This window comes from Triticum aestivum, chromosome 4A (genome assembly GCF_018294505.1).
Source record: "Triticum aestivum cultivar Chinese Spring chromosome 4A, IWGSC CS RefSeq v2.1, whole genome shotgun sequence".
Lineage (NCBI taxonomy): Eukaryota > Viridiplantae > Streptophyta > Magnoliopsida > Poales > Poaceae > Triticum > Triticum aestivum.
Window position 1 is genome coordinate 368147932 of NC_057803.1, and position 23727 is coordinate 368171658.

Below are 23727 nucleotides of genomic sequence, written 5' to 3' on the forward strand. Positions count from 1 at the left end.
GAGTTCATCTACCTACATGGGTTAGTTCTTGCAAGGAAGAGCACTTGTGTATCCAAAAATGACAATCATGAAGCTCAACATAGAATTTGTCAAAGGATATGTTTGAATGGTTTTGTGCTTCCTTGTCTTCAACCACCATTGTGTAGAGTCTTGGTGATGTAGAGATTGCTCAAGATGTGAGTGAGTCGCAATCTCATGGAATTAGATTCAACCAAGCACCTACATGGGTTAGACAACATGCAAGGTGCAAATATATCCAAGACATAAGATAGTTATCATAAGAGATATATCATGGATTAGTCATAAGCTCATGTCTTGCATGTATCCAATGGAGTTTCTACTCCAAGTTCGAAGCATCAATGATGTTCAATTCTCCTCTCAACCTGCAAAACACTTTCTCATCAAGAGGTTTAGTAAATATATCCGCTAATTGCTTATCGGTGCGAACATGCTTAAGATCAATGTCACCCTTAGCAACATGATCTCGAATGAAATGATGACGAACTTCAATATGCTTAGTTCGAGAATGTTGTACAGGATTATGACCAATTTTGATAGCACTTTCATTGTCACAAAGTAGTGGAACATGTTTCACATAGATCCCATAATCTTTAAGAGTTTGGGTCATCCAAAGTAATTGAGCACAACATGAACCAGCGGCAATGTATTCCGCTTCGGCGGTGGATAAGGATACCGAGTTTTGTTTCTTGGAAGACCAAGACACAAGAGATCTACCAAGAAATTGACAAGTACCCGAAGTGGACTTTCTATCAACCTTGTCTCCGGCATAATCCGAGTCGGAATAGCCAACAAGATCAAAAGAAGATCTCTTAGGATACCAAATGCCAAAGTTTGGTGTATGGATTAAGTATCTCACTATCCTTTTCACAGCCTTAAGATGACATTCTTTAGGAGCAGCTTGATATCGTGCACACATGCACACACTTAGCATAATATCGGGACGTGAAGCACATAGGTATAACAATGAACCAATCATAGAGCGATAAACCTTTTGATCAACCGGTTCACCATCTTTGGTCAAATCATTATGTCCACTAGTAGGCATGGGTGTAGACATACCTTTGCATTCTTGCATATTGAACTTCTTGAATAAGTCCTTGGTGTACTTTGTTTGAGAGACAAATGTACCTTCCTTAGTTTGCTTGATTTGCAAACCGAGAAAGAATTTGAGTTCACTCATCATAGACATCTCAAACTTCTCTGACATTAGCTTTCCAAACTTTTCACTAAAGAGAGGGTTAGTTGAACCAAATATGATATCATCGACATAAATTTGGCATACAAATAGTTCTCCATTAACCCTTTTAGTAAAAAGAGTAGAATCAATTTTACCAATTTCAAAACCACTTGTAATAAGGAACTTGGTCAAGCATTTATACCATGCTCTAGGAGCTTGTTTAAGACCATAAAGAGCTTTGTGAAGTTTGTAAACATGATTTGGTTTCTTAGGATTGATAAAGCCGGGAGGTTGTTTGACATAAACTTCCTCCTCTATTTCACCATTTAGAAAAGCACTTTTAATGTCCATTTGGTACAAGGTGATATTATGGTGATTAGCATAGGCAAGTAAGATGCGAATGGACTCAAGTCTAGCAACGGGAGCATATGTCTCACCATAGTCCATACCTTCGACTTGTGTGTACCCTTGGGCGACGAGACGTGCTTTGTTGCGAACCACTTGTCCATCTTCATCTTGCTTGTTGCGAAACACCCATTTGGTACCAATGATGTTGTGGTTGTTGTCGGGCTTCTCAACCAATGTCCAAACTTGGTTTCTCTCAAAATTGTGTAGCTCTTCATGCATAGCGTTTATCCAATCCGGATCTTCCAATGCTTCTTCAACCTTCATAGGTTCAATGCTAGAGATGAATGAATAGTTTTCACAAAAGTTAGCTAAACGAGTTTTTGAGCGAGTGATTCTCCCGGTTTGTATATCATTGAGGATTTGCTCGACGGGATGATCTTTGGCAATTCTTGCTCGAACTCGTGAGAGCTTTTGCTTGGGTCTTCGTTGAACATCTTCTTCATCTTGTTCTTCTTCTTGGCCTTCTTCATTGTTGACGTCGTCGTTCTCTTGTCGTGGTGGAGAAAGAGGTTGTTGATGTTCGTCTTGATGCATTTCCTTGTCTTCTTCATCTTGGTGTGTCCCACTTGTGGATGCTTCCGTGTCGATTCTTGGTTCACCTTGTCGTGAAGTAGAAGCTTCCACTTGGACGGATGAAGTACTCTCCTTCACCTCCGTTGGACGAATTTTGCCAATGGACAAGTCTTGGATTGCTTCTGAAGGGTCTTTGTCTCCTACATCAATTGGCAATTGCTCTACTTGCGAGCCATTAGATTCATCAAACTTCACATCTACCGTCTCTTCAACCTTTCGGGTGAAATTGTTGTAGACACGGTAAGTGTGAGAGTTTGAGCCATAACCAAGTAGAAAACCTTCATGAGATTTAGGAGCAAACTTTGAACGATGATGCTTATCAAGAATGTAGCACTTTGAGCCGAATACTCGAAAGTATCCAACTTGGGGTTTGTTACCGGTGAGAAGCTCGTATGCCGTCTTGCCGAGTAGCTTGTGAAGATATAAGCGATTTGTTGCGTGACAAGCTGTCTCAACCGCTTCTGCCCAAAAGTGCTTCGGCGTCTTGTATTCATCAAGCATCGTTCTTGCCATTTCGATGAGCGTCCGGTTCTTCCTCTCAACAACTCCATTTTGTTGAGGTGTGTACGTAGCCGAGAACTCGTGTGAAATCCCTTCTTCGTCAAGAAAGGTGTCCACATTTGCGTTCTTGAACTCCGTTCCGTTGTCACTCCGAACCTTCTTGATCTTCACGTCAAACTGATTTTGGGCCTTCCTAGCGAAGTTTCTGAAGATCTTCTGGACCTGCGACTTGTCATTAAGAAAGAACACCCACGTAAATCTTGAAAAATCATCAACTATAACTAGACCAAAAGAATTTCCACCGAGACTCTTGTAGGCGTTGGGACCAAAAAGATCCATATGAAGTAGCTCGAGTGGCCTTCTTGTGGTCATGATGTTCTTCACGGGATGCCTTCCTCCAACCTGTTTACCTGCTTGACAAGCACTGCAAAGTCTATCCTTATCAAATATGACATCGTTAACTCCAAGGATATGATTTCCTTTAATAAGCTTGTCAAGGTTTCTCATGCCAACGTGACCTAGTCGTCTATGCCACAACCAACCTTTTGAGGATTTAGCAACAAAGCAAGTTTTAGGTTGTGCCATTTTAGAGAAATCGACAATGTAAAGATCACCTCTATGCATACCGGTAAAGACCATTTTATGATTGTCTCGACGAAATACTTGGCAATCTACCTCAGTAAATAGGACATTCAAACCGAAAATCAGCAAGTCTAGATACTGAAAGTAAGTTGTAGCCAAGAGATTCAACGAGCATGACATTTTGAATGGAACTATCATGTGAGATGGCCACCTTACCAAGGCCAACCACTTTACCCTTTGAATTATCACCAAAGGTGACATATTTTCGAGGGCCGTCATTTTCAGCAAGCTCACGAAACATCTCTTCATCTCCGGTCATATGATCAGTACATCCACTATCAAGAACCCATTCCTTTCCTCCTGATTCATATCCCCGAAGATTTGCCATAAGACCAAAATGTCTCATTGCATCATCAAGATCGAAGTCACTATCATCATCATCATCATCATAGTATCCATGTTCATCATGATCTTGTGACTCATCATTTCCTAGAGAGGGTAATTCATTAGATAAATGATCATCAAAGTGGTCACTTTTATGAATTCTTATAGCTTCGAATATGATATCACTAATGATTCCAACATCTCCTTTAGCATGCTTAAGATTGGTAAGTTCAAATAGACAATTACCAAAACTAGGATCACTAGAGTTCATCTTACTCAAGGCAATAGATTTATGGAGAATTTCATCCAAAGTTTTCAAGGAATGATCGGGAAATCGTTCCTCAAGAAATTTCCATATAGTATAGGCACAATTAAGAGTAGGCAAACTAGCAATCAAATTTTTGGGCAATCCTCTAATGATGAGCTCAATAGTTCTAAGATTGCGAATCATGTCAATATCTTCATCTAGGGTAGGATGCAAAGGATCAATATGAGGTGCACAAGGGCTAGCAATATACTTGTTCAAATGATATTGATTGAAAATTACAAGCATCTCATTTTTCCACTCATGAAAATACTCTCCATCAAGAATAGGCACTCTATGTCTAAGACTCCCTAAGGTAGACACATCCATCTTCCTCCAATGGTGATTAAACCAAGGCAATGGAGACCAAAGCTCTGATACCACTTGTAGGATCTAGAAGTAAATGTGTCTAGAGGGGGGGGGTGATTAGACACTTAGTGCTAAAGTTGCAATTTTTAGGCCTTTTTGGTTTGAGTGGAGTTTTAGGCACAATTTCAACATACACAATACATATCAAGCGAGCATGCAAAGAGTATATGAGCAGCGGAATGTAAAGCATGCAACTTGCAAGAATGTAAGGGGAAGGGTTTGGAGAATTCAAATGCAATTGGAGACACGGATGTTTTTCCCGTGGTTCGGATAGGTGGTGCTATCCTACATCCACGTTGATGGAGACTTCAACCCATGAAGGGTAACAGTTGCGCGAGTCCACGGCGGGCTCCACCCACGAAGGGTAATGGTTGCGCGAGTCCACGGAGGGCTCCACCCACAAAGGGTCCACGAAGAAGCAACCACCCACGAAGGGTCCACGAAGAAGCAACCTTGTCTATCCCACCATAGTCATCGCCCACGAAGGACTTGCCTCACTAGCGGTAGATCTTCACGAAGTAGGCGATCTCCTTGCCCTTACAAATTCCTTGGTTCAACTCCACAATCTTGTCGGAGGCTCCCAAGTAACACCTAGCCAATCTAGGAGACACCACTCTCCAAGAAGTAACAAATGGTGTGTAGGTAATGAACTCCTTGCTCTTGTGCTTCAAATGATAGTCTCCCCAACACTCAACTCTCTCTCATAGGATTTGGATCTGGTGGAAAGAAGGTTTGAGTGGAAAGCAACTTGGGGAAAGCTAGAGATCAAGATTCATATGGTAGGAATGGAATATCTTGGCCTCAACACATGAGTAGGTAGTTTTCTCTCAGAAATAGGATGATGGAAGTGTAGGCTTAGTATGATGGCTCTCTCTTCGAATGAAGAGGAGGTGGAGGGGTATATATAGCCTCCACACAAAATCCAACCGTTACACACAGTTTTCCAATCTCGGTGGGACTGAATCAACAAACTCGGTCGGACCGAAAAGGTAAACCTAGTGACTGTTAGAGATTTTTGGTGGGACTGACATGCAACTCGGTAGGACCGATATGGTTAGGGTTTGGGCATAACGTAATCTCGGTGAGACCGATTGCACAAACTCGGTGAGACCAAGTTTGGTAATAAGCTAACCAGAGAGTTGGTCAGGCAAACTCGGTGGGACCGATTTGCTCTTTCGGTGAGACCGAAAAGTTATAAAAGGGAAACAAAGAGTTTACATTGCAATCTCGGTGGGACCGATTCGCTCTTTCGGTGAGACCGAAAAGTTACGAAAGGGAAACAGAGAGTTTGCAATCCCATCTCGATGAGACCGAGGTCCCTATCGGTAGAACCGAATTGCTAGGGTTTGGCAGTGGCTTATGACAAGTGAAACTTGGTGGCGCCGGATAGGAATAATCGGTAGGTCCGAGTTTGGCTTAGGGTTTATGTCATATGTGGAAGTGGGAAAGTAGCTGAGGATTTTGGAGGATATCATTAAGCACATGAAGCAAGAGGCTCATTAAGCAACACCTCATCCCTCCTTGATAGTATTGGCTTTTCCTATGGACTCAATGTGATCTTGGATCACTAAAATGTAAAATGAAGAGTCTTGAGCTTGAAGCTTTAGCCAATCCTTTGTCCTTAGCATCTTGAAGGAGTTCCCACAACCTTTAGTCCATGCTACTCCATTGTTGAACTTATCTGAAACATGATAGATAGAAATGTTAGTCCAACAAGAGATATGTTGTCATCAATTATCAAAACCACCTAGGGATCACTTGTGCTTTCAATCAGGGCTAGCGTGTCCCAGCATGTCGTTCATCCGGCGGTGCGCACTGAAGACACAACCATGCTTCATGAACGGCAGGCCTTCCGTGTTGTGCATGGAAGGTGGCATCCGCTTCACAATGGGGTAGCTGTCCCCAATGAAAAGCGAGTACTCTCCAAGAGTGTTCCTCGGCACGCACGTAGCATCACGGGGGTCGAACTCGGCGCCGTTCATCTGGTACACGCGGCATCCCAGATCTGGACACATGGTGACGTACATAGTCAAGGTCCATGCATAATAATGTTGTGCTCAAATATGGCGGTCAGTAATACTGTGCAGCAAATAGTACTACTCTGGTATAGAGGAAGTAAAATAACCGGCTTATTATATATAGCCACTCTTGGCTACATGGATGAGATAGTAAGACATGGAAAAACAAAAATGGTGGTAGCTAGTGGGTTCAAGTCTTCAAGGGCCTAGCTAGCTATACGCGTCCTCCAAGGTAAAAAAGTACTCCTACTAGTACTACAAAGTATACTACTAGTACAACAATGAAAGAGAAGGCGAGAGGGTTAAAAAATGGAATACCTGGGTAGATGGTGATGGTCCAATCATGGTAGATTGTGTGACCATGTTGCACATCAATGGTACCATGGGTAACGACTGCTAAGATAGTTGATCCCAATATGCCAAAGTCAGCTACAAGGTTCCAGGTTAGACCGAATCATGGATGCAAATGCACATCCAGGATTGGAGATCTTATTTTGATCGGCGGATGACTGGTCCCTGCAAAATAATGGAGTACCGTTAGGGATGCAAATGATGGTTTGTGCATTCCGTTTGTAATCTCCCGTACCGTAGGATGGCAACCAGATGAAACAAGTCCCCTGGCTTGTCACCGCGAAGATGCGGCCTAGATGACGCACGGCGTCTTTGAACGTGTAGGGGTACAAATCTGCCGCCGCCAACATGCGCCAGCCTCTGCCGTTACTGCCTCTTGCATTGATGGCAATCCTTATGTCGAACACCTCGATGAGATAGTAATCGTCGTAGGCGCGTCGCTTTGTCGGTGGGTCCGCAATTGCTATCTTCTTCAATCTCATGTAGGCATCATCATACATATTCAAGCCCAGCTAGTCCGGAAGGCCGATCCCAATGGTGGACAAGGGTCTACCGGAATGGCCGCACTGCTGTGGATGTTGTGCAAAATGATGGTGGTATCCGGTCGGAGGTATGCAAGCCAATCTTCATTGGCACCGACCCAGACCTATATATAAGACGGTGGGCAGCGGAGAAATTACGGGATGGAAATGGAATAACTAAGTACTACATGATCAAACTCCATTACTGACCTGCTCATCAGACAAAATCCGACTACCTCTCAACGTCGGCAACTCTAGCGGAGTCAATGTGCAACCATGGCCAGGGAGCGGTGGACTGCTCGAAGGATTGTCCCATAAAAGAACCTTCTCCTCGAGGACGCATGGAGGACCAACAAGCATGACCTGTTTAAGCAGCGTATTGAAAAAGTTGGTGCAGGAAGCACCGAGTCTTGAGGCGGTGAGGACGTCGGAGCGGCGTGCGATTTCTACCATAGGATCGTCGTCCAAGGTCTCCCAGCCCCGACGAGGAGGAGAACCGCCTGGTGAATCCATGGGAGCAGCGACGAACTGCCTTCTCTTCAGGGGGAGGGGAACTGGCGAGGAGGAGATAAGAGCGTAGTAACCGCAGGGCCTCGTCCCTTCCAACTATAGATCGTTCCTCGGCGAAGGGGTGAGGCTATTATTTACTACTAGTACTCCCTCCGTCCAGGTGCATAGGGCACCTAAGAAATGGCACCGTGAACTAGGCATATGTTGATTGGACGCTCATCATGTTTTTCTCTCCCTCTAGTTAATCCCGCATTAAGTGTAATGATGGTAGGACTAACCATGCATAGGCTAACGGATTGTTTCACACAATTCTTTAGGTCCAGCTTGCATGCATGCAAAGAAAAAGTAAATGGTAGAGGCGGCTGATTAGTTTGCATATGGAAGGGAGATAAATGTGAAGCTGAAAACACTAAGTGCATTGGGGTAGGCATACGAGTCATTAGTGCTAACTAATGAAGGGCGACTAATATACTTGAAAATCCTAAATTCTCTTAGGTGCCTTATGCTCCTGGACAGAGGGGGTACTAGCATTATGGAACGTTATGGGATTGCATTATACCGTAAATAATAGCAGTAGTAAGAAATTTTTGGCACTAGGTAGTATTTTTTGGCGTGGATTAAGAAATTTTGGGTATGTTTCTGCCATTTTTTGTACACGCCAACTAGTGTCAAAAAACGTCTTACATTATGTGATGGAGGAGTACGTACTCGTACTGTAGCAGTACTAGTACTACTTTTCTCAACTAGTAGTGCGATGTACTCTACTTCTAGTCTAGTCTAGTATAGTACACCAGTTTTGAACTCTTGAATCTCAGGGCCAAGGAGCTACAGTTGGAAGTGGATGGTACTACTGTTCTCTAGAACCATCGTTGTACTATTAATGCAGGGGAAGTACACTTGCGTAGTGGCCGAGTGGGTACTCTCGGTGCTCCGTTCAGCCGCTCCTCTCACGTAGCTGGCCTACTCAGGCGCTCCTCTCATGCACACACTAGCAACCTGTCTATCAATGACGGTTACTGCGGGGTAGAACATTTGAGTTATTTGATACAATGAGACTAGGATTTTTGCTTCAATCTGTGGAGGTGTAATGAATCTCGTCGAACTTTGTTAGTAGTTCCTTCTTTATCAATGAGATGAAGCAAAGCTTTTCCCTCCGTTTCAAAAAAAATATGCCGAGATGAATTTTTTTATAGTAGAGCCGATAATGGAGTGAAGTTCATGCATGCAACACCACAAGCTGCAGAGTAGTAGTAGAGCACTTTACGTATAGAGCCATATTGCATAGTTCCCAATGCCCCGCCAGGCTTTTCCGGCTCCTCGGGCTTAATTGGGAGGCGCTAGTTTAAATATGCTACTAGCTGATAAGGAAGTTGCAAGCAATGCGCGGCTAGGGCGAGCATGCGAGCCACGGGATGCTGGGAAGGAAAACCCGTTCACATGGCTAGGCTGTCCAGTGCACCTAGATTGTGGGGCCGGATGTCCATTTGACTTCAAAACTCAAACTACCCGTGTAAAATATTGGCTCACAACGAAGTGTAGTAGTACTATTTTTTTTAAAGGCCACCGTGCGTTCGGCCGGGATTGAACACACAAAACGAGGTATACACCCCCGCGACCACTAGTTGTACTCGTTGGAGTACAACGCAACCTAGAATCGCCTTTTGTCGCTAGTAGTACGTACATTGTTCCTTACAAGAAACCCCTAAATGCATGGTTAATAGTATAGCCAGCTACTGGCTATAAGCCAGTGCCATGTCATCTACAACCCATCTTATAGCCAACATGTACAATAATAGATCAAAAGAGCGTACTACTTTTTTTATTATGTGGCCCACTTCTCATTCTCACAAAGTGCCTAGGAGCACATGCGAGAGCTGGCTCTTCATGAAGAGCCCGCTTACCTTCTCTCTCCTCTTCTCTTTCCTCCAACTAAGCAGAAATATACTAGTTTATTTCTTATAGCCCGCTGACTCGGCTCTATTGTACTTGCTCTAATAATGCAAGAAACCACTAAAATGCCAAGAAACTACTACCACTTGCATACGTGGCAGACTTAAGATAAGACTACCTTATCAACCATTGTACATGCTCTTAACAACAAAAATCCTTGAGTGACTTCCTACCTCCGGCCCGTCCACCTAGTCATCCTCGGCCATGGGACGCAGCTACCATCGCCGGCAGAAGGCGAGGTCAAAACCTCCGGTGGTGTGGAGCCCATGTTACGACAGCCCGTATGCCAGCTCCGTTCGGCGCTCGCGGCCGCTAGCTAGCCAAGATAGCTCCGTCCAACTGCTTGTCTGCAAGGTTTGCTAACTAGATTGGCACGGCAGCACGGCGGCTTGCTCGCGCGCGTCACACTAAGGCCAGCCATCTGGCTTGAGCGAAGGCCAGTGTAGTGGCTTGCTTGCTCGTGAGTCACGCTCGGGCCAGCCTGCCAACCCGTGCGGAGGCCAGCGCGGCATCCGGGCCGTCCGGCGGAGCGGCGGCCAACTCGCTCATCACCGGCGCCACCGACGAACACGCATCAGTACTATTTGAAGTAATGTTCAGGAAAAATAATGATTTGAGGGGGAATAACAGGATAGAAGGTCAGATGTGGGTCCCTCGTGTCAACGGTCAAAAAATGTGTTGGTTTAAGCTGCCTCGTCAGCATGGACGTGTGGCCAACCCTGTCATAAATGGGTTTAAATGAACCTAATCGGTAGGAGTACTAGGTAGTTTTTGGCGTGGATTAAGAAATTTTGGGTATGTTTTTGCTATTTTATTACAATAGATTCTTCCTAGGGCTGGTTGAAAGTGGTAGTTTTTTTTACAATAGATTGTTCCTAGGGCTGGTTGTAAGTAGGAGTGGAAGTTAAGCTTTGGAAGCCAATAAGCAAGGCTAGTTACATAGTGCATTTGTGTACATGATTGAAAGTAAATATCAACCATGAGTGACTAATATCTTGATGGAAAACTCGAAACTATGGAATACTAGGAAAACAAATGCATGGTTGGAAATACTAGCAATGTTCATCTCCGTTGCAACGAATCATAATTAGAATAATACTTATTCACAAACTTGGTACAAAACACTCTAATTTTGATATACATATGTCACTAGAGATATATTATGTTTCAATTAGAATATATTCCTTGGGCTATTTTGGTGAGGTCAGGGAGGGATGTGGTTAGTTTTAAGATACTAATTATGGGTTTTTCTGCAAATTGGTAGACAAGTGGGATGTTGGTGAGAAAAGGCAACAACTTACCTCACAATCGTTAGATGTATATCTAATGGTCAGAAACGACGGATGGCAGACACACCAGCATCACCAACTTAGTCTTGTGTAGGAGTACTAGCAAGATCTGTGCATTGCACGGAACATCAAGATGCATTTTTTTATAAAACACTTGTTGTGATTGACCCTTGCAGGAGTAAACCCATGTGTGAAAACTAATGATATCTCGAGAAATATGAGATAAGGTGAAGAGGAGTGGGGTGTGGTGGTGGTTGGTGGTCAGACTAAGCGGAGGCATGGGGATTGACGATGCCGGCAGCGGCCACCAGGCCAGTTTGTTCCAGAGGATTCCTTTCATAATTGCTCAACAATGAGGTTTGTTGGAGATAAGGATGAACGAGGGAAGGCCTTTGTCTGCAAATGTGGAAAGGGGTGTGGGCATCTTTTAGTTTAATTTCCATCCGTCAGATATAGATTGGACGGTCTATATTGCAAGATGGCACACGTACCATCATCACGAACTCGGTTTTTTTATAAGAGAATAAATATAAGTATGGAGATACAAACGTATTATCGATACTTGCTTTCGTAAACTAGCATCTACATTCCATTCAACTCCTCAGCATGTGGGGCCTTAGCACAATGACTTCTCGACTATGTAAAACAAAGATTTTCCCATCAGCGACAAGGAGGGGGTGACGGCAGCGCGCTTTTTGGCTTGCTCTAGTCCTAGTAGTCATACAAGGTGGTCTAAGCACGTGTAGATTTATTCTTTTTCATGTCTCGTGTTCGCCGTACTGCCACGAATGTTGATGAATAGACGGTAAGTTATTCACAGGGAAACCCTTGTTGAGCGTGTTTGCGAGAGAGAGAGAGAGACAGTGTGCGTGTGTGACATGTTAGAGACTGAGGCAATGATAACAGATTCTTTGTGTCTATGTGTGTGGAGGATAGAGAGAGACATGTACATGGGGCTTTGTGTTGTGTAACGTGGAGACACATATACATAATTAGAGAGTGAGTGTGTGAGATACACATGCGGACATAAGGAGAGATGAGGATCCAGATAAATGGGTGTTTGTGTGTGTCTGTGTGTGTTTGTGCACACGTTTGTGTGTGAGAGGGAGAGAGTGTATGTGGAGTAGACAGACCACTGATGATGTAAACCTAGTATAAGGGAAGGGGAAATGGTGTGACATGTGTAGTAGCAAGATAGCACGGGTGCGGGCAGGGCGGAGCAGACTATTTGGAAGAGACATCGAGTGTGTGTGTGGGAGAGGGGTGTGAGAGCGAGAGAAAGAGAGAGCTGGCGACAGAGAGAGAGAGAGAGAGAGAGAGGAAGAGGAAGAGAGGGGGCGAGAGGGGTCGTTTGTGTCCATAAATGGCGTATAGATAGGGAGACAATGTCGATGTTGTCCGAAATTGGCCTATGAACGGAGACGCAAGGGAAGCGAGTCATCGTGTGTGTGATAGGGACTTCATGAGGGATCTAGAATAGATGGTGTAGAGAACAATGTGCGAAATCAAGAACGATTATACATTAGGGAGCTATGCAAAGAGTCTTGACATATATGTATACAGAGAAGGAGCTGGGGCGGGTCCGCATGTGGGAGAGATAGAAAGAGGAGAGTGGTGCACAAGGAGACAAAGTGTGCTTGTTTGCAATGGGGGTGGTGTGTGAGGTGAGTGCTCGAGAACCACATAACTAGGGAGATAGATGTTTGGGGGCGACGTTTTGTGTGTAGGGGAAATATAAACTCTACATAGTGCATGTGCTTGGGTGTAGCGCCCACGATGCGGCTACATCTCCCACGTGTCGAAGCACGACTTAGAGGCATAACCGCATTGTAAGCAATGTCGCAAGTGAGGTAATCTTCACACAACCCATGTAATGAATAAGGAAAAAGGTACATAGTTGGCTTACACTCGCCACGTCACACAATAGCATAAATATCATTACATTCATCCACATACAATCAAGGTCCGACTACAGAACCAAAATAAAGAACAACCCCAAATGCGACAAAGTCCCCGATCGCCCCAACTGGGCACCACTACTGATTGTCTGGAAAGGAAACGTAGTATCATCCTGAGTCCTCACCGAACTCCCACTTGAGCTCAGTCGAATCTCCTGGAATGGTATCATCGGTCCCTGCATCTGGTTTTGAAGTAATCTGTGAGTCACGGGGACTTAGCAATCTCACACCCTCACGATCAAGACTATTTAAGCTTATAGGAAGGGTAAAAGTATGAGGTGGAGCTGCAGCAAGTGACTAGCATATATGGTGGCTAACATAGGCAAGTGAGAGCGAGAAGAGAAGGCAAAGGCACGGTCGAGAAACTATGATCAGGAAGTGATCCTAGAAGAACCTACGATCAAGCATCACTCGAGACCGTGTTCTCTTCCCGGACTCCGTCGAAAAGAGACCATCACGGCCACAATCTCTGTTGATTCATTTTAATGAAGTTAAGATTAAGGTTTTCTACAACCAGACATTAACAAATTCCCATCTGCCCATAATAATGGGCACGGCTTTCAAAAGTTCAAATCCCTGTAGGGGTGTCCCAACTTAGCCCATCACAAGCTCTCATGGCCAATGAAGGATATTCCTTCTCCCAAGACAATCCGATCAGACTCGGAATCCCGGTTACAAGGCATCTTGACAATGGTAAAATTAAACCAGCAAAGCCGCCCGAATGTGCCGACAAATCGCGATAGGACCTGCACATATCTCATTCTCAGGGCACACTCAGATGAGCTAGACGTCGGGTAGGCCAGCCCAGAGTTGCCCCTGGTAGCCCAGAGATCGCTCAGGTTGGACCAACACTTAGGAAGCACTGGCCCCGGAGGGTTAAAATAAAGATGACCCTTGAGTCCGCGAAACCCAAGTAAAAAAGGCTAGGTGGCAAATGGTAAACCAAAGTTGGGCCTTTCTGGAGGAGTTTTATTCAAGGCGAACTATCAAGGGGTTCCCATTATAACCGAACCATGTAAGGAACGCAAAATCAAGGAACATAATACCGGTATGACGGAAACTAGGGCGGCAAGAGTGGAACAAAACACTAGGCATAAGGCCGAGCCTTCCACCTTTTACCAAGTATATAGATGCATTAAATATAGACAAGATATAATAATGATATCCCAACAATAAACATGTTCAAACAAGGAACAAACTCCAATCTTCACCTGCAACTAGCAATGCTATAAGATAGGCTGAGCAAAGCGGTAACATAGCCAAACAACGGTTTTCTAGGACAAGGTGGTTTAGAGGTTTGACATGGAAATATGGGAGGCAAGATAAGCAAGTGGTAGGTATCGTAGAATAGGCATAGCAAAAGAGCGAGCATCTAGCAAGCAAATATAGAAGTGATTTCGAGGGTATGGTCATCTTGCCTATAAAGTTCTTCGAGTTGACGTTAGCTTGATCCTCGTAAGCGTACTCAACGGGCTCCTCGATCGCATTATCATCTCCCGGCTCTACCCAAGCAAGAACACAAGCAAAGTGAAAAACAATCAAGCACGTGCAATGCACAAACAACATGATGCAAAACATGGCATGATATGCGGGATGTGGTATGTGATGCATATGCATGTTTCGGAAAGGAAAGATTGAACCTGGCCTCAACTTGAAAAGCCAAGAGTTCCACTGGAAAGAGGAGTTGATTTTGGTCGAAATCAATATAAAGATCGCCGGAATCGGATGCACGGTTTGCAAATGGCAAGCAAAACAAATATGGCACAAAGTTGTGATTAACAGCACGAGGCCATCTAGATGCATCAAGAACAACATGCTACAACACTCTAACATAAAAAAACAATACATGGCAGGGATCCACTCAATATACTTGACAAAAGATGAACACTGAGCTACGGCTAATTCACTCAATAGCAGGTTCAAACAAGCATGGCAAAAGTGCAAAACATAACAGGTTACAGACTTAGTGAAAATAACAATAAGTCAGGAATATAACATCAGGAAGCAATGTTTATAGCAAGATAACAACATGCTATAGGAACATATCATGGCAAAGCAAGGCATGGCATGAAGCTACTCAAAGCATACAACAAAAGTCCCTTACCGACCATAAGCCAAAAGGGATAAGAAAATACAATGGCAACCATGTGAACATGGCAATTATCGTTAGCAGATTCAGACTTAGTGAAAAAACTGGAACATGGCATAACAGATATCAAGTAGGCATGTTTACGAGCTCGATGCACTCACCACAAGGCATTGCATTACAAACTAAGCATACACCCAGCAAGTAGACATGGCATAGAAGCTAAACATGGCAAGAACGACAACATAGCATGCATGGATCAACTACAACAACCTCGGAAAAATGCTTAACATGTAAACATTCTGACAGGAACATTTTATAGCAAAAGTAGAGCTCGATTGACTCAAGCTAGGGTGCTCCATAATTGCAAACAAATACATGGATGGATAGAGCACAACAATATCTACAAAACATCTTTACTGATCATGCTCGAAAGAGGCACGGATCACTCGGTAGCAACATGAATACATGGCATAAAAATTAATGACAGGGCAAAGACCTAGAATATTTCTAAGTCCCTGAAATCAGCAACATTGAGAGGGCTACTTTGCATGCTTGTGCTAGTCACCATAGAGATCACAAAAATACATAGCACACACCTCTGTAAAGATGGCATGGCATACTCCAAAACTCATGTAGGGCTCAAGCTCATAGGAGGCACACATTAATCATGGCAAAAATGACAAAAGTCCAATTACTGATATGAAACCGAAACTGACAGAAACTAGCACTCTTCCAACAACATTTAGGGCATCAAGATGAGATCAAATGAACATGATGCAATGAGATGGAATGAAGTACTCGTCGAGACGAACATTTTGATATGCTACACGAACGAATCGAAGCAACGGTTGCAGAGTTATGACATGCGGAAAAATGCTAAAAATATCTGGGAGAGGCAAAATTAGGTCAACCTCTGTTACAAATCTGGATCGGTCTCATGCACGGAAATCGAGGTTGCCGGAGTTCTTGGACGAGGTCGTCGGAGGAGGTCCGTGGGGATGCGGGGAGGCTCGTCGGAGCTCGTGGGTGACGGGTCCGATGAGGTATGGGCCAGATCCGGCCGCGGGTCGTCGGGACAGCGAGGTGGGCGGCAACCGTGGTGCGGGGCGGCGCACAGGGCGTTGGTGACGAGCAGGGCGCCAGCTACAAGGTCCGCCAGATTTGGGAGCTCGCCGACGCGGAGAAGGAAGCGGGCGTCAGCATCGGGCGCGGAAGGAGGCGCGGCGAAGGGAGCTGGCGCGGGCGGGCAGCACGGAGGAGATGGGCTTGGGGGGGGCCCGAATCGGGCTCGCCCAGGACGGCGGCAGGGAGAGCGGCGGCGTGCCATGTGGTGACGTACGATTGGCGGCGGCGAGGATGTCCAATGGTGGCGGACGTTGTCCGGCACGCGGCAGGGGAAATTTGCTAGGGTTAGGGGGGAAGAGACCCGGGATTTCATGGGAGTGTCTATATATATAGGTAGGAGGAGCTAGGGGGCTCCAAATTGAGCACGATTTTCGGCCACGCGATCGTGATCGAATGATCTAGATGATGGAGGAGGTTTAGGTGGGTTTTGGGCCACTTTGGAGGGGTGTTGGGCTGCAACACAAGCGAGGCCTTTTCGGTCCCTCGGTTAACCGTTGGAGTATCAAACGAAGTCCAAATGGCACGATACTTGACAGGCGGTCTACCGGTAGTAAACCAAGGCCGCATGGCAAGTCTAGGTCCAATCAGAAAACATTTAATACCCGCACACGAAAAGAGGTAGAAAGGGGCACCGGAGGACATAGGAATGCCGGAATGCAAAACGGACAACGGGGAAAATGCTCGGATGCATGAGACAAACATATATGAAATTGCGATGCACATGATGACATGATAAGAGATGCAAGACAAAGACAAAAGCACACGCAGACAAAAACCCGACAACAAGGAAATATCATAACTTAGTGCCAGAAACGGCAAGAGTTGGAATACAAATATGGTAGGTTACATACAGGGTGTTACAACACTCCACCACTATGAAAGGATCTCGTCCCGAGATCTAGGACTGGTAAAACTCTAGGTACTCAGAACGGAGGTGATCCTCGCGTTCCCAGGTGGCTTCACGGTCGGAATGATGTGACCACTTGACTTTCAGGAATTTGATAGACTTGTTGCGAGTCTTGCGCTCAGTTTCTTCAAGAATAGTAACTGGGTGCTCATGATAAGACATGTATTCTTGGAGATCAATCTTTTCGAAGTTGATGGTGCGGTCAGGAGTCTTGAAACACTTGCGGAGTTGAGACACGTGAAACACATCGTGCACGTTTGCAAAGTTGGTGGGAAGCTCAAGTTGATAGGCAAGATCGGCTCTTTTGCTGATGATCTTGAAACGACCCACGTATCTTGGGGCAAGCTTCCCTTTGATACCGAAGCAATGAGTACCTTTCATTGGAGAGACGCGGAGGTAGACATGGTCTCCGATCTCGAAAGACAAGTCACAATGCTTGCTATCATAGTAACTCTTCTGGCGCCATTGCGTAGCTTTGAGATTTTTGTGAATGACTTTGCACATTTCTTCAGCCTCTGTGATCAAGTCATTTCCAAGAAGTTGACGTTCACCAGCCTCTGACCACTTAAGAGGAGTACAACACTTCCTGCCATAGAGAATCTCGAATGGGGCCTTGCCCGAACTCGCTTGGAAGCTGTTGTTGTAGGAGAACTCACCATATGGAAGACAATTTTCCCACTTCATACCGGAAGAGATGACACATGCCCTGAGCATATCTTCAAGAATCTGATTGACCCTCTCGACTTGGCCACTGGTTTGAGGATGAAAGGCTTTGTTGAAGCGAATGTTGGTGCCCATGGCCTTCTGGAAAGAATCCCAAAACTTGGAGGCAAAGATGCTGCCACGATCTGAAGATATCAACTGCGGAATGCCATGTAGAGAGACAATCCTGGAGGTATATAGCTCTGCCAACTGAGCTGCTGTGATAGATTCTTTGATAGGAAGAAAATGAGCCACTTTGGTGAGATTGTCGATGACAACGAAGATAGCATCATTGCCACGCTTGGACTTTGAAAATCCAGTCACGAAGTCCATCTCAATTGGTCAAACTTCCATTCTGGAATGGCAAGAGGTTGGAGGAGACCAGCTGGTCATTGGTGTTCTGCTTTCACTCTTCTGCAAACATCACATTCATTCACGAACTGAGCAATCTCGCGCTTCATTCGAGTCCACCAATACGACTGCTTGAGGTCCTGGTACATCTTTGTACTTCCAGGGTGAAAAGAGAGGAGTGAATTGTGAGCCTTGTTCATAATGACTTTACGAAGGTCACCTTTAGGAACAACAATGCGATCCTCGAAGAATAGAGTATCGTTGTCATCAAGGTGATAGCACTTGTACTTGGGTTGACTCTTGGCAATCCCAATCTTCACCTTCTTCACCATAGCATCAAGAAGTTGAGCCTCACGAATCTGATCTTCCAAAGTAGGAGAGACTTGGAGGTTGGCAAGGAATCCTTGAGGTACAACTTGTAGATTGAGTTTGCGGAAAGCTTCACAAAGCTCTGGTTGGTAAGGCTTGAGAATCAAACTGTTGCAGTAAGCCTTCCTGCTCAATGCGTCAACAATTACATTGGCCTTCCCTGGAGTATACTTGATACTTTGATTATACTCTTGAATCATCTCGACCCAACGAGTCTGCCTGAGGTTGAGGTTTGGCTGAGTGAAGATGTACTGGAGACTCTTATGATCAGTGAAGATGTCCACTTTTCTTCCCAATAAGAGATGTCACCAAGTTAAAAGAGCATGGACAACTGCCGCCAACTCGAGGTCATGAGTGGGGTAGTTCTTTTCATTGGGCTTCAACTGACGAGAGGTATAGGCCACAACTTTCTTCTCTTGCATCAACACTGCACCAAGACCTTGAAGGGAAGCATCACAGAAGACCTCAAATGGTTTGGATTCATCAGGAGGAGTCAGAACTGGAGCAGTGACTAACTTCTGTTTCAGGGTGTTGAAAGCGATGTCACATTCAGGAGACTAGACATACTTCACATGCTTCTACAGGAGGTTGGAAAGAGGCTTCGCGATCTTAGAGAAGTTCTCGATGAACCTTCGACAATAGCTTGCGAGCCCAAGGAAGCTGCGGAGTTGCTTCACATTCTTAGGTGGTTCCCAATTCACAATTGCAGACACCTTCTTAGGATTAACAGCTATGCCCTTGGCGGAGATGATATGCCCAAGATAGAGAACCTCATCGAACCCAAACTCACACTTTGAAAACTTCGCATAGAACTGATGTTCTATGAGTTTATCCAGCACCAATCTTAAATGTTTGGCATGATCCTCCTTGTTCTTGGAAAAGGCCAAAATGTCATTGAGGTAGACCAAGACGAAGTCATTTGTGTAGGCATTGAAGATGAAGTTCATCATGTGAGAGAATGTTGGAGGTGCATTGACGAGGCCGGAAGACATGATAGTGTATTCATATGAACCATAGCTTGTTCGGAACGCTGTCTTGGGGATATCTTCTTCACGAATGCGAATCTGATGATAGCCCATACGGAGATCAAGCTTGGAGAATACTTGAGCACCTTTGAGTTGTTCAAACAGCTCATTGATGTTGGGAAGTGGGTACTTGTTCTTTATGGTCTTCTTGTTCAATGGACGGTAGTTGACACAAAGTCGGTCCGTTCCATCCTTCTTCTTGACGAAAAGAACACCACAACCCCATGGACAAGAACTTGGTCAGGTGAGACCCATACGCTCTTGAATATCGAGTTGCTTCTTCAGCTCCTTCAACTCTTCAGGTCCAAGCTTTTAAGGACGTTTGCAAATAGGTTCCGTGCCAGGCTCATGATCGATGACGAATTCAACTGGCCGGTGAGGAGGCATTCCTGGAAGCTCTTCTAGAAAAACGTCTTGATATCTGCAAACGACTAGAATCTGAGAGATGGCATCCAACTCACCCTTCTCATTGAGAGAAAACAGCCGGATGGTATTATCACGAGTGGCAAAGATGATTACATCCTCAGACGAATGTGTCAATTGAATCTGCCTGGCAGCACAATCAAGCTAAGCCTTATGCTTAGAAAGCCAGTCCATTCCGAGAATAAGATCAATATCCAAGTTACCAAGGACCCCTAGAGAGGACAGAAACATATAGTCGCCCAATGTGATAGTAACTTCTGGGATCATAGAGCTTGCATTCATGAATTTACCCAGAGAAACAACTAATAACTGTCTAGGAAAATCTTGGAAAGGCAACTCATGCTTAGATGCAAATGGTCTTGAGATGAAACAATGTGATGCACCAGTGTCAAAAAGAACTTTAGCAGGAATATCGTTAACAGGAAAGGTTACCCGTTATGACATCTGACGAGTCCTCTGCCTGAGCTGCGTTCATCAAATTGACCGTGGCGGACTTGGGGTTATGCTTGACCACTGCGGTACTAGCAGATCTCAAAGGATGAGGAGGAGGAAGACACCTCTGATTGAAGCATTTGTTGGCATAGTGACCCTTTTGCTGACACTTGTTGCACGTGACCTCCAAGAGCGGACGATGATACGGAGCACTTGATCTTGGAGCATGAGATGAAGTCTTGTTCTGAAAGCCTGGGTTTGGTGGGTGGGAAGATCCATTGCCACCTTTGCTCTTCTGCTGATAAGGCTGATAGAACAGAGGAGGAGGAGGCAACCAATACTTTTGCTGCTTAGTCACCACTTGAGTTGAGGAAGAAGGAGTTGCATCTCTGACTCGCTTCTTGGAAGCACCGCACTTGAGTTGAGAAGCCTCTTGTTTCAGTGCCATGCTGTAAAACTAATCGTACTTCTGCGGCTCGAAAAGCACGAGAGCAAGTTGGAGATCTTATCTGAGGCCACCTCTGAACTAATAAATCACGCTCTTCTCGTCAGGGACGTCTTGCTTAGCGAAATGGGCGAGCTTCTGGAACATGATGTTATACTGGTAAACAGACAAGCTAACTTGCTTCAGGTTGCGGAATTCCTCACGCTTGCTCTCAAAAACACTCCGAGGAATGTGGTGAGCTTTGAAGTCTTGACAGAATTCATCCCAGGTAATCACACAGCCTCCTCTAGAATCTTTGTACTGCTGATACCACTCTGCAGCTTGGTCTTTGAGTTGGAACAAGGAAAACTTGACAAAGTCCTCAGGCCTGACATTGCTGCACTCGAAATGCTTGCAGATATCCACGAGCCAATAATCAGTGTCTGTTGCCTCGACACAGTTGCTAAAGGTCTTTGGCTGGTTAGCGAGGAACTGGTTGAGTGTAGCAAGCTGATTCAGATTGTTGCCATGGCCTTGATTCCCTTGGTTGCGCTCTTGCAAGAGTTGCATGATTAGCTGCGTGTTTGCATTGGTAGCGGCCACCACAGCATGCCATGCCTCCGGAGGTGGAGGTGGTGGCGGCGGTTCAGGATTCTGATGCGTTGGAGGAGCCATCCTGAAGAGGGTGACATCCGTTATCATCTTGACAGACATATATTCAAGCTGAATCAAATGGATCGAAAATTGCAACATATAGTCTTAACATCCGAACAGAATGAACGAATGCATTCCAATTGAAATGGTCACACTTCCATAAATAGAGAAGCCACTTAGATAGTGGTAGAAGAATAAAACAACAAGGTACGGACAAGAACAAATACTTGGTAAGGATTACCCAATCACAAACCAAGTATCCATGGAAGAAATACTAGAGCTACAAGAATTCCCACCTATGAAACTCCCGAATATTTCTGGTTATGCAATTAGGTGTAGGGGATACAGGGGAAGCATAATATCTCACACATAGCTAGCAAATCCTACATCCAGCTGTATCCATCCTTCAACACATAACCAAGAAACCTTCGGAAATCATTTACCTCAACCTTCGAAAAGCATTCGTTATACGAGTTATGGCAATACTCTCGAACTCCCGCCCAAGTACTGGGTGGCGTCAAGGTTATCTCACCAACAACTGCATAAAAGAGATTTTCGAAGTCGGCGAAACTCAGGTATTCCAGAATTGCAATGATAAAATTGTGACGACAACACCTCAGAGCTCAACTCCCCGGGACACTGCCACAACCCCTAAATGTCAGGAGGCACCAAGAACAATGTTCTCGTCACAAAACCATCGGAATGATTCCAAGATACCCGCGTGATCCTAAATTTTTTTAATGAAATTTGAGAAGAGAAGAGTCAAAACTCTACATCAGGATGCCTCACCAGAGCGACAAAGGGACCGAGGAGTAAAAATAATCCTACTCTCCGATATATATATAATCCTAAATGACTCAAAACATTTTTCTAGACTCAACAATGCCAGCGATTCGATCAAGCAGGGGGCTCCTAAACTCGGGGAAGGCTCTGATTACCAACTTGTAACGCCCACGATACGGCTACATCTCCCACGTGTCGAAGCATGACTTAGAGGCATAAACGCATTGTAAGCAATGTCGCAAGTGAGGTAATCTTCACACAATCCATGCAATGAATAAGGAAAAAGGTACATAGTTGGCTTACACTTGCCACGTCACACAATAGCATAAATCTCATTACATTCATCCAGATACAATCAAGGCTCTACTATGGAACCAAAATAAAGAACAACCCCAAATGCGAGAAAGTCCCCGATCACCCCAACTGGGCACCACTACTGATCGTCTCGAAAGGAAATGTAGTATCGTCCTGAGTCCTCATCGAACTCCCACTTGACCTCAGTCGAATCTCCTGGAATGGTATCATCGGTCCCTGCAGCTGGTTTTGGAAGTATCTGTGAGTCACGGGGACTCAGCAATCTCACACCCTCGCGATCAAGACTATTTAAGCTTATAGGAAGGGTAAAAGTATGAGGTGGAGCTACAGCAAGCGACTAGCATATATGGTGGCTAACATACGCAAGTGAGAGTGAGAAGAGAAGGCAAAGGCACGGTCGAGAAACTATGATCAAGAAGTGATCCTAGAACAACCTACGATCAAGCATCACTCGAGACTGTGTTCTCTTCCCAAACTCCGCCGAAAAGAGACCATCACGGCCATAATCTCTATTGATTCATTTTAATTAAGTTAAGATTAAGGTTTTCTACAACCGGACATTAAAAAATTCCCATCTGCCCATAACCGCGGGCACGGCTTTCGAAAGTTCAAATCCCTGCAGGGGTGTCCCAACTTAGCCCATCACAAGCTCTCATGGCCAATGAACGATATTCCTTCTTCCAAGACAATCCGATCAGACTCGGAATCCCAGTTACAAGACATCTCGACAATGGTAAAACTAAACCAGCAAAGCCGCCCGAATATGCCAACAAATACCAATAGGAGTTGCACATATCTCGTTCTCAGGGCACACTCAGATGAGCCAGACGTCGGGTAGGCCAGCCCAGAGTTGCTCCTGGTAGCCCCGGTCATCGCTCGGGTTGGACCAACACTTAGAGAAGCACTAGCCCGGGGGGGTTAAACTAAAGATGACCTTTGAGTCCGCGAAACCCAAGGGAAAAAGGCTACGTGGCAAATGGTAAAACCAAGGCTGGGCCATGCTGGAGGAGTTTTATTCAAGGCGAACTGTCAAGGGGTTCCCATTATAACCCAACCATGCAAGGAACGCAAAATCAAGGAACATAATACCGGTATGACAGAAACTAGGGCGGCAAGAGTGGAACAAAACACCAGGCATAAGGCTGAGCCTTCCACCCTTTACCAAATATATAGATGCATTAAAGATAGACAAGATATAATAATGATATCCCA